Genomic DNA, 12,471 nt, shown 5'->3' on the forward strand with positions numbered 1-12,471 from the left:
CCTCAAACTCACAGAGATCTGCCTTCCTCTGCCTTCAAGAGCTTGGATTAAAGATGCCAAGCCTTAGTTACCCTTTAAAAAGTCTGTATCTCTAAAAATTATAAACAAAGAAACCATAAACAAAGTTAAACAAAGCACCGATTTTGTTTTCTCTTCATCTTGTTTTGCAGTGTTGCGGATCAAAGCCAAGTACTAGGAAACTAGACAGAGCCCCAGAGGGCTTTATTTAGGTGCAGATTATTATTTGCAAGTCTAGAAACGCAGGCTTAGCAAGGCAGAACCAGTGCCCCCAGAGGGAGAGTAAACCTGGGCTCTTTTTTTGTCAAGTCTAACAGTGGACCCCAAGATAACCTAGAGTTGGCATAAAATGTGTAAGTACATCAGAATGCCCAGGTCACGTGGCATTCAAACTGGTCATGCTGGTGTTCTCAAATCTATCAAGATTGTTAGATTCCAGAAAAAGCAGATTTGGTTCCTCATGTGATAGAGTAAGGAATTCTTCCTGTAAAGACATCTCTAAGGATTTCTTTTTTTAAAATAATTTATTTAACTTTATTTTATGTGGATTGGTGTGAAGGTATCGGATCCCCAGAAACTGGAGTTACAGACAGTAGTTAGCTGTCATGTGGGTGCTGGGAATTGAACCCAGGTTTTCTGAAAGAACAGTCAGTGCTCTTAACCGCTGAGCCCTCTCTCCAGGTCCTCTAAGGATTTCTGATGTTTCTTGTTGCTGCTGTTTTGCTTTTTAAAGCATCCTGTAGTCATTTTTATTTTTTCTATCAAAGGCCTTTTTGTTCATTGAGAATAGGGTTTAGGACTGGGAGTCCTAGGTTCAGATGGCTACACGGGCTTGGGGAATCCTCCTACCGTTCAGCCCATCATAGGCACCAAAACCGGAGAAGCCTCATCACGCATAATTTCCTGTGTGGTCAGGGCTTTGGGAATCGGTTCATCCTCTCGCAGCAGGAAATGAGAGCCGAGGGGTGCTTCTCACAGCTTCCTAGCAGGCCAGATGGCCTTTGTGTGGGGGATCTTGTTATGGGAATGTCTCAGTGATGACATCTTTCTCTTTCTGAGACATGGCTTGCAACCAGGTACACATCATCTTACTCACCGTCAGAATTCAGGTCCAGCTCCTTTGAGTCGAGCAGTGGGAGGGTCAGCCAGTCCTGTACCTTTCTGACTTTGGAATAGGCAACTTTTCCTGTTTGTTTTTTCCTGCCTCTTCCTTCCTTTCTTTTTTTTTTTTTTAACTTTTTTTTAAATTTTATTTATTTATTTAACTTTTATTTTATTTTATTTATTTATTATGTATACAACATTCTGCTTCACACACACCAGAAGAGGGCACCAGATCTCATTACAGATGGTTGTGAGCCATCATGTGGTTGCTGGGAATTGAACTCATGACCTCTGGAAGAGCAGTCAGTGCCCTTAACCTCTGAGCCATCTCTCCAGCCCCTCTTCCTTTATTTTGCATGCTGGCCAGAACCTAAGCGTGCTTTTTCTGGTGCTTTGGGATTCCTTGCTCTTTTTCTAAGTCCTCCCACCTTAGCCATGTGGCAGACCTCCATGCTGGCAGAATTCAACTGGCATGGACTTTTTCTTTTTCTCCTCCTTTTCCCTCCACTGGGCAGCTGTTGAAATTTACAGCTTGCCTGTCCTGGTTTTTTTTCTTTTTTCTTTTAAATTCTAATAAAATTGTCCTTGATTGTGCCCAGTGATGGTTGCTCAGGCAGGTGGGTCTCCGAGTTCGAGGCCAGTCTGGTCTATAGAGGGAATCTATAAATCCCAGCACTCTGGATGCAGAGGCAGGCAAATTTCTGAGTTTCAAAGCCAGCCTGGTTTAAATGCCAAGTTTGGCCAGCTAGGGCTACACTGTGAAACCCTATCTGGAGAAAAATAAAACTTAGGTTTGAGGAAACAAGATGCAATTGTAGCTGAGAATCTTTTCAGGGAGTCAGGCACAGTGATGCTTATTTCTAAGAGAGAGGCTGAGGCAAGAGGTTTGAGAGTTCAAGACCATCCTGGGCTAAATAACCACATAAATCCTCAAGCTTCATACCTTAAAGGTCTGTTTCCCTCTCACAAAAGCCCAATGAACAACAAGCTGGGGAAGGGCTCTGCTCCACAAGGTCATTTAAGCTGAAGTGAGTTCTAGGACAGCCAAGGCTACACAAAGAAAACCTGTCCCGAGAAAGAGAGAGAAAGAGAGAGAGAGGCAGTTTCTCTTTTTTATTGTTTTTATTGAGCTATATATTTTTTCCCACTTCCCTTCCTTCCTCCCTTCTCCCTTTCCACCCTCCTCCCTGCCACCCCCACTCCCAACTCTCTGGGGCTGTAGACTTTAGTCTGGTTATTTGCTTTGCTTTATATGTTCAATCCACTTATGAGTTATGAGTGAGTACATACCGTGTTTGTCTTTCTGAGTCTGGGTTACCTCACTCAGGATGATGTTTTTTTCTAGTTCGATCCATTTGCCAGCAAATTTCCTGATGTCACTGGGTTTTTTTTTTTTTTTTTTTTTTTTTTTGTATTTTTTCGAGACAGGGTTTCTCTGTAGCCCTTGGTTCCCGTCCTGGAACTAGCTCTTCTAGACCAGGCTGGCCCCGAACTCACAGAGATCCACCTGCCTCCGCCTCCCGAGCGCTGGGATTAAAGGCGTGCGCCACCACCGCCCAGCTCACTGGTTTTTTTTATATAGCTGAGTAATACTCCATTGTGTAAATGTACCACATCTTCTTTATCCATTCTTCAGTTGAGGGACATCTAAGTTGTTTTCAGGTTCTGATTATTATGAATAATGCTGGTATGAATATTGCTGAGCAAGTGTCCTTATGGTATGATTGAGTATCCTTTGAGTATATGCCCAAGAGTGATATCGCTGGGTCTTGAGGTAGATTGATCCCCAGTTTTCTGAGAAACCGCTACTTCGATTTCCAGAGTGACTGTACAAGATTGCACTCCCATCAGCTATGGAGGAGTGTTCCCCAGACTCCACATCCTCTCCTCAATATTTTTTATCTTAACCATTCTGATAGGTGTAAGATGGAATCTCAGAGTCATTTTGATTAGCATTTCCCTGATGATTGAGGATGCTGAGCAATTCCTTAAATGTCTTTCAGCCATTCGAGCTTCCTCTGTCGAGAATTCTCTGTTTAGTTCTCCACTCCAATTTTCAATTGGATTATTTTGTATTTTGTTGTCTAGTTTCTTGAGTTCTTTTTCTTTTTTAAAAAATATTATTTATTTATTATGTATACAATATTCTGTCTGCGTGTATGCCTGCAGGCCGGAAGAGGGCACCAGACCTCATTACAGATGGTTGTGAGCCACCATGTGGTTGCCGGGACTTGAACTCAGGACCTTTGAAAGAGCAGGCAATGCCCTTAACCGCTGAGCCATCTCTCCAGCCCTCTTGAGTTCTTTATATATTTTGGAGATCAGCCCTCTGTCAGGTGTGGGTTTGGTGAAGATGTTTTCCCATTCTGTAGGCTGTCATTTTCTCTTGTTTTCCGTGTCCTTTGCCTTACAAAATCTTCTCAGTTGCAGGAGGTCCCATTTATTGATTGTTGCTCTCAGTGTCTGTGCTACTGGTCTTCTCTTTAGGAAGTTGTCCCCCGTGCCAATGTATTCAAGGATACTTTCCACTTTCTCTTCTACCAGGTTCAACATAACTGGTTTTATGTTGAGGTTCTTGATTCGCTTGGATTTGAGTTTTGTATAAGGTGATAGATATGGATCTATTTGCAATTTTCTACATGCTGACATCCGGCTATGCCAGCACCATTTGTCGAAGATGCTTTCTTTTTTCCACTGTGCTTTTTTTGGCTTCTTTGTCAAAAATCAGGTGTTCATATGTGCATGGATTAATGTCAGGGTCTTCACTTCGATTCCATTGATCCACATGTCTGTTTTTAAGTCAATATCAAGCTGTTTTTTATTACTGTTGCTCTATGGTAGAGCTTGAGGTCAGGACAAGGATGGTGATACCTCCAAACGGATGCTGTTCTTGGTGCAGAGGTCTGTGTCTCTGACGGCTGCTGATGCAGCAGGGTATCTCGTACAGAGAATGACACTTGATGCTGGCTGGGACACGGGTGCTTTTTCCCAGAGGAACTTCTTAATATACTTTCTGGAAGCTGCTCCTGTCGATGCTTCCAGGTCGCCATGGCCACACTTCCGGCCAGGGGTTGGGGCCACCAAGGCCCTCCCTCTCTCTCTCTCTCTCTCTCTCTCTCTCTCTCTCTCTCTCTCTCTCTCTCTGATGCTTCCTGCCCAGGGCTGGGGTCTCTGCCACGCTATCTCTCTCTCTCTGACGCTTCTGTGCATTTGGCGATTTCAAGCAAACTACTTTCCTTCTTATTGAAGACCTGCTACCTTAGCTGGGCAGTGGTGGCGCACGCCTTTAATTCCAGCACTTGGGAGGCAGAACCAGGTGAATCTCTGTGAGTTAGGGGCCAGCCTGGTCTACAGAGCTAGTTTCAGAACATGCTCCAAAACTACAGAGAAACCCAGTCTCAAAAAAAAAAAAAAAAAACAAATAAAATAAAATAAAGACCTGCTACCTTGGGCTGGAGAGATGGCTCAGTGGTTAAGAGCATTGCCTGCTCTTCCAAAGGTCCTGAGTTCAATTCCCGGCAACCACATGGTGGCTCACAATCATCTGTAAAGAGGTCTGGTGCCCTCTTCTGGTCTGCAGACATGCTCACAGACAGAATATTGTATACATAATAAATAAATTAAAAAAAAAAAAAAGACCTGCTACCTTAAACAAAGATCTCCCAGACTCAATTTAAAAGCAAACGCTGTTCTGCATTAAGACCCACCTTCCACAAGAATCAAGGAGAGTCATCCCCGAACACATCCAGATTGCAAGCTGTGTTTTTCACTGTGGATCTGTATACTCACCTAAGATAGCTGGGGAGGAAGGGCTCTGTCAACAGAACAGGGGAGAGAGGTTTCACTGTGGTTCGCATACTTCAGAGAGACTGTATGACGGAGATAGAACACTCTCAAAAGCAACAACAAAAAGAGCATCAGAAGATTTGTCCAGAAAATAATTTGAAACCTGTAAAGGGATTGCTTTTGTCTAGTGGAGTAGAACACTGGAGAAACTTATTTGCTGATTGAGAGTTTTAATTTATAGAACATGAGGCTTGAAGTTCCTTTAAATGGAGGGGGCTGCTCCAGGCATCAGCATCCATCTAGAAGAGGACTGAGTAGAATTGTTTTTCAAGGGCAGGGCCTGGACATAATGGACGGCACTTCTGCCTTCTGTGGACCCAAGCGCAATGGACTGTAGGGCAGTGACTTCCCAGAACCCCTCTCTTCTCTGGGAAGGGAGTCAGGATCTGATGGGAGTAAGCATTTCTGCCAGCACTAGTTGTACAGCAGTTCTATTTACAGGACTTTAAAACTACCATTGCCTGGCCCCCCCCCCCTCAGAGTCTCCTTCAGCGATTAGGCTGGAGGCATCGGAGACAATCTGTATTATTGTTGTTGCTAAATGATTTTATTATTATACTAGTGGATTCCATTATGCTTCCATACATGTTTATAAAATGCTTTAATCTTATTCCCCCCCCCATTATCCTCTCTTGTCTCAAACCTATCAAGTTCCTTTCTAGCTTCATGCCTTCTGTTGCGTGCGTGATCTAATGAGTTTCGTTAGACTTGTTTACAGCATTTGGATAGGAGGGTTTTTTTGTTTTGTTTTGTTTTGTTGTTGTTTTACAGGAACAGGTGTGCATTTCTGAGACCTACTCCACTGAAGAAAATGTCTCTCCATCCCCACCAACCCATAACTGTGTCGTCTTCGGGTTTCTGTTCTACAAAACACCATGATCAAAGAGCAAACTGGGGAGGGAAGGGTGTATTAGGCTTACACGTCTGTGTCGCTGTCCACCACTGAAGGAAGTCAGGACAGGAACGCACACAGCTCAGGATCCCAGAGGCAGGAGCTGATGCAGAGGCCAAGGAGGGGAGCTGCTTATTGGCTTGCTTTTCACGGCTCGCTCAGCCCACCTTTCTATAGAACCCAGGCCCAGTAGCCCAGGGAGGGCACCATCCACCCTGGGCTGGGTCCTCCCTCCCTGGATCACTAAATGAGAAAATGCCTTCCAGCTGGATCTCACGAGGCATTTCCTCAGCTGTGGTTCCCTCCTCTGGTGACTCTCACTTTTGCCAAGCTGACACACAAAACCACCCAGTACATGTGTTAAGTCCTCAGGGAGGAGACCTGGCTTCTTTCATGACGAGCTATTCTGTGGCTCCATTCTGTGGAGGTCTTCTGCAGGTGATCACAGAGATTCAGTCATGTCACTCCCGACGTCAGCGTGCCACACCCTTCTTGTCTTCCCTGGCTCTTACACCGTTTCTTTTCTCCCTTTTCTGAAACGTAGCTCAAGCCTTACGGGGGGTGAAAAACATCATTGTTACTATTATTATTATTATTATTATTATTATTATTATTATTATTATTATTATCATTATTGCTGATTTTAGTTTCTCGAGGTAGGGTTTCTCTATGTAGCTCTGAATGTCCTGGACCTCGCTCTGTAGACCAGGTTGGTCTCCAACTCACAGACACTCACCTACCTCTGCCTTCCGAGTGCAACATTCTGTATTCAACAGTGTGCTCTTAAGGTTAGTATCATATTAATTATTACTATCATTCACAGAAAGCTAGACACATAAATGTTAGTTACTTTTCTTTTGCTGTGATAATTCACCATGACCAAGGCAACTTACAAAAGAAAGCATTTACCTGGGCATGGTAGCTCACGCCTTTAAGTCCATACTTGGGAAGCAGAGGCAGGAGGATCTTTGTGAGTTTGAGGCCAACCTGGTCTACATAGTGAGTTCCAGGACAGACAGAGCTACATAGAGAGATCCTGTCTTGAAACAAACAAATGAGCGAATGGACAAACAAACAGAAAGAAAGTGTTTAATTTAGGACTTACAGTTTCAGAGGTTTAGAGTCCAGAGAGAAACTGGGAATGGCAAGAGTCTTTTGACACTTCAAAATCCACCTCCTCCAAGAAGGCCATATAGTTCTACCAACTAGAAACCAAGGACTCAAACACGTGAGCCTATGGGGGCCATTCTCATCCAAGGACCACATTCCACTCCCTGGCCCCCGTCGGCTTCTAGCCATGTCATAATGGAAAGTGCATAGAGTCCCCATAGTCTACCCTAGGCTCAACACTGTTTAAAAGTCCAGAAAGACTCTTCTGAGGCTCAAGACAATTCCTTAATTGTAACCCTTTATAGAATAGTGAAAAACAAACACTTATTTCCAGTGTATAAAGGCACAGAATACACAGTGCTACTCCAAAAGGGAGGAAAGGGGGCATGGTGAAGAAATACTGGGCCAAAACAAGACCAAAGTTTCTCAGGGTAGACTCTAAATTCTGCAGTTCTATGTCTGATGTCAAAGGGCTTAGAAGACTTTAGCATTCTGGCTCTGGTGACCACAGTACACTGCTCTCTCTTGGGCTGGTTCCATTCCCTGTATATAGCTCTCCTTAGCAGGTGCCTCATGGCTCTGCGATCTCCAACACAATCCAGGCTTCACTTTCACAGGCTCACATAATGGCCTCTCGGGGCCTCCATGCAGGTACCTCTTACCACACTCCTGGCCTCGGTGGCTCTCCTTAACTGCAGATGAAGATTCCACAACCCCTTCACTCATGTATCCTTCATGACTCTAAAGCCGGAGCCACAGGAATAACACTGCCACGTTTGACTGACTACTTAAGGTTAAGCCTGGCCCCTTAGATTTGTAGAACCCTCCCTTGTTACATCATTTTAGAAGCAGAAAATTGCTCAGGGTTTTCCTTTCTATAGCAGTTGAAAGCTTAGCTGGGTGGGGTCTTGTCCCGAGATCTCGCCTCTCTTTATTCCATTTTGGAGCAGACCTTTCTTCTCATCTCTTCCAGCACAAGCCTTGGCTCTCCCATGAAATATCCTGGATCTTTTTTACTTCAAACTGCACATTTTTATTTCTTTTTTGCCCTATTTGATATTTCTCATATTGTGAACCTGCATAAAAGTGATCACCAATAACCACTTGGCAGAAACAATAGTGAACTGTTTTGAAACATCCTCTGTCAAGGACATTAATCCAATATCCTTCAATTTAGCCTCAGGCAGATCCTTAGGACAAGGGCAGAAAGCATCCATATTTTTTGCCAAAACATCACAAGAATGTTTTCTACCCCAACTGTTAATATCGCTCCCCTTCTTCTACCTTCCAGACTTAACCATCATTGACACATCCATTTGCCATAAGTGATTAAGAAGCAGGCTTTGAGGATTTATTCCCTGATGAGATACAGGTAAAGACTGTGTGCATATATCACATTGCTTAACAGTCTTACGAGCAATTTTTCTTGTTAATCCAAACTGTTTACTTAAATTTTTACTATGATGATGTAAAGCATGTGATTGTTGAGCAAGCTCAAGTTGAGATAAAGTGGTCAATTGAGTAAAAGTATCAGCTAAAGCATTACCTTCATCCCATGGACCAGAAAGATTGGATTGTGCTCTAATATGACCCGCAAAGCATGGAAATTTTCTTGGATGAATGGCATCTTGAATTTTCCAGAAAGTATTTTAACTTGACTATTACTAGCTCCAATTCGGGGGACCGTTTTTAACCACCTGAGAGCTTTAAAAATGTAGTGACTGTCAGTACATAAATTAAATGCCTTGTTTGCAAAAAGCTGGAATAATACAGCAACAGCTCGCAGCTCAACTATATGAACTGAGGCCATATCTGTTTGCACTATATATCCTTTACCATCAGCAACATATGCTGCTCTTCCATTGGAAGAACCATCTGTAGAAGTTAACATAGCATCCTTTAGGAGATGTTTCATTACAATTTTAGGAAAAATAAAGGAGTGTAGTGGTACAAATTGCAGCAATCGATCAGCTGGAAAAAGATTATCAATTTGGCCTACAAATTGAGCAAATGCAATTGCTCAAGAATCATTATTTTGAAATAACCAATCAATCTATTGCTTAGTATAAGGGACATTGATCTTATTAGGTTCCCTACCAAAATATCACCTGGATTCCATCTGGCTTTTCTGTACTAAATAAGCTATTGCTTCAAAATAAGGGTTTAGTGCCATGACTGGTGAAACTAAACTGAGGTTTAATTTCTTTAGGATATAACATGTGTCTTAAACACCGGAAAGCCGGTGCCTTTGCGCTTTCTCTGGGACAGTAGCTAACCGTGCATGGGCAAGCCTCTGCTGAACTTGTCCACATGTCTCATGGAATTCGCTTTCCTTTTTCTGGGTAAGCAAGATATCACCCATAGAATGGATAATATAAAATTGTAGAAACTGATGTCTAACATTTTGTATAGCTTGAGTCACAAACCTTTGACACAAGTTAGCACTGTTTGCCATACCCCAAGGCGAGACGTTTCAATGATATCTTCTCATTGGCTCTTCGAAATTAACTGATAGAATATTAAATGCAAATCTTTGGCAATATTGTGGTGCCAGAAGGATGGTATAAAAACAATCCTTTAGATATAAAATAATCTTACAGTTATCTTTTTGTATGGCAGTAGGAGAAGGCAACCCAGGCTGTAAAGCTCCCGCCAGTTTCATGGTCTCATTAACCTCTCTCAATCTTGTATCAATCTTCATTTTCCTGATTTCCTTTTAATAACAAAATACGAGAATTCCAGGGGGCATTGGGACCATTATCCAGCTGTTCCTGCATTAACCACTGGGCAGCTTGTCATTTTTCTTGTGTGAGAGGCCTCTGATTTACCCATACAGGCTCGTCTCGTTTCTAAATAATTGGGAGTACGTGGAGTGCAGGCTTCTCAGTGACCTCTCACCCTAATCTTACTCTGGGAGCCTTCTGCTAGGTCTGGTAGTGTCTGTCCTTCCCTCATTCTCTTTGCCCAGCCTTTGATTGGGCAACAACCCTTGTTGGAACATTTGACTAGCAATAACTGTGTTGGGGCTGTATAAATATACCTCTGTTTGGGCCATAATATCTCACCCCCACAAATGTACAGCTAAGTGAGGAACAATGTATGACTAAAAAGTCCCTTCATGACACTCTCCTTCTCTCCAGGAAAGTTTATCATCCTTTGTTCAGAATTCTGAGTTTGACCAATCCCTTGCAACTGTGTAACAGTCTCCCTTTGGGGCCATCTTGAAGACCATTGACTGGCAGTTGTAACAGACACATCTGCACCAGTATCCAGAGAGACCAAAAAAACTTTTTTTTTTTCCATTTATAAACAAAGTGAATTCTGGTTGCTGTGGACCTATGGCTTGTAGCCAATAGGCATCAGATGAACCAAATCCAGCCTCTCCTCTCTCACCTCCCTTAACTTGATTTCTCCTTTGCACTTGAGGAAGTAAAATTAATTGTGCAAGCCTCTGGCCCGTTTTTTTACCACAGAAATTCCATCAAGTGAATGGGTCATAATCTTGATTTCTCCTTCGTAATCATCATCAACCACACAAAGAGCAACAAAGATTCCTGGCATAGTAGTGTCACTTCTCCCCAACATAATCCTACAGTGCCTCCTGGTAAAGGCTCATAATAAACCCCAGTGGGGAGAGCTTGCATGCCCGTTTCAGGAGTTAAAACTGTGTAGATGGAAGAGCTGAGATGGAGGCCTGTACTGCCTGGGGTTGCTCTACCAAGGTCCTGAATGGATTTCTTTGCAGGGGAACGGGCTGCTGGATCACCCCATGGATTTCTCTGTAGGGCCTGACTTGGGCCCCTCTGCTCACTTCCTGGCAGGCGATTCCCTTGGGCATCTTTCTTTGATCTGCATTCATTAGTCCAATGTTTCTCTCTCCTGCAACTCCTGGTTCCTTGCCCCTGTGCTTACTCTCCTATGGAGACACTGCTCCATCTGATGTCCCATAAGACTGCACAGAAGCAGCTTCCAGGAGGCCCTGCTGCCCCTTCTCTCTGGGCTTTGGTTTCTCTGTTGGGAGAGAACATCTTTAACTCTCCTTCCCTGAAAAGCAGCGGCATTAGCCAGTCACTGTGTATACGGGTGGCCAATGTCTGAAAAAATCCGAATATATTATGTCTCTGCTTCTTAGCGTTGCTGGTCAGAAGTGAGGAAGAGGTGAAAACTCCTCCCTGTGGCCTCTTCCTCTAAAGTCATCAGGCTCAGAATGACCATAAGCACCCAGTCCTTTAAATGCTTCCTCATTTAGCAGCTCCTCAGGCAGCAGGGAGGGTTTTGTCTCACTTCTAACCAGCTCAGGGGGAAGTGCCCCCTGCCGTTGGGTGCTTAAATCCAAACCCTCCTGTATAAGCCCCGGAAATAAAGAGTATCTGTAGAGACACTTTCAGGCCCATATTTGTAATAATGTTGGATTTTTATCCAGTTTCTTTCCATGTTTTTGCGTCCGAGATCCCGTGCTTGGGAAACCAAGGGCACAGCTGCTCTGTAAATTCTACAAGTTTCTGTACTTGCTGTTGCTGCTGCGTTCGAGCTCCTCTGTCCTTTAAAGTATCTCTGAGCAGCTGTATAGACAGTTCATTACTTTTTCCCTGCCCCGTATCTATAATTTTTTATTTACTCCAGATATCCCGCCCCCCCCCCCCCGCGCCCTCTTCTACTTTTATTATCTCTTTGAGCGCTCACTCCTCACCTGTGGTGTGATGCTCATGTGCAGGTCCATCAGGTTTTCCACCTGTACCACTGCCAATTGTCTGTGTGCCATCTGTTGGGGTCAAATGTGGCAGGTGGTGGGGGTGAGGAGGGGACTGAAGCGGAGGAAATGATGTGGGCTTTTGAAACCTCAAAGTTTCAAGGGACACCTTTTTAACAAGGCTACACCCCCTAATCTTTGCCAAACAGGTCCACCAACTGGGGACCAAGTAAGCAAACATATGCGCCTATGTGGGCCATTGTCATTCAAACCACCACAAATGTTCATTACAATGTCTAGAAATGATTCAATTCAGCATTTTCTGTGTGCCAGGGAGTACAGCAATGAGCCAAACTCAAGGATCGTACAGACGATTCATCGTAATGGGGAAGAGATGGGTAACAAACTAGATACATAACACACAGTGAAGTTTGAGTCTGGGTAAATATGGAAAAAATAAAGGAAGAGAGCGGTATAATGTATATGACTGGCGGGAGGAGAGAACTTTAGTTCTACAGAGGGAGGTCCAGAAAGGCCACGAGGGAATGAACTTAAGTTGGGCTAAAGTACAAGTAAAAAATTCAAAAGTAGCCAGGCTGGGATGGCCCATACCTTTAATCCCAGCACTCAGGAGTCAGAGGCAGGTGGATCTCTGTGAGCTGGAGACCCAGGTTTTCGGCCGACTGGTGAAATTTACATCACTGACTCCTCAGCTCATAGACGAGAGAGTGTAGATGGAAAAGATGTCCAAGCACTGAATCCTGGGGTGTTTACAGTCAGTGTATTAGAGGAAACCCAATATTAGATTCTA

The sequence above is a fragment of the Alexandromys fortis genome, unplaced genomic scaffold, assembly GCF_014885135.2.
Source record: "Alexandromys fortis isolate MF-2015 unplaced genomic scaffold, M_Fortis_MF-2015_v1.1 scaffold_82, whole genome shotgun sequence".
Classification (NCBI taxonomy): domain Eukaryota; kingdom Metazoa; phylum Chordata; class Mammalia; order Rodentia; family Cricetidae; genus Alexandromys; species Alexandromys fortis.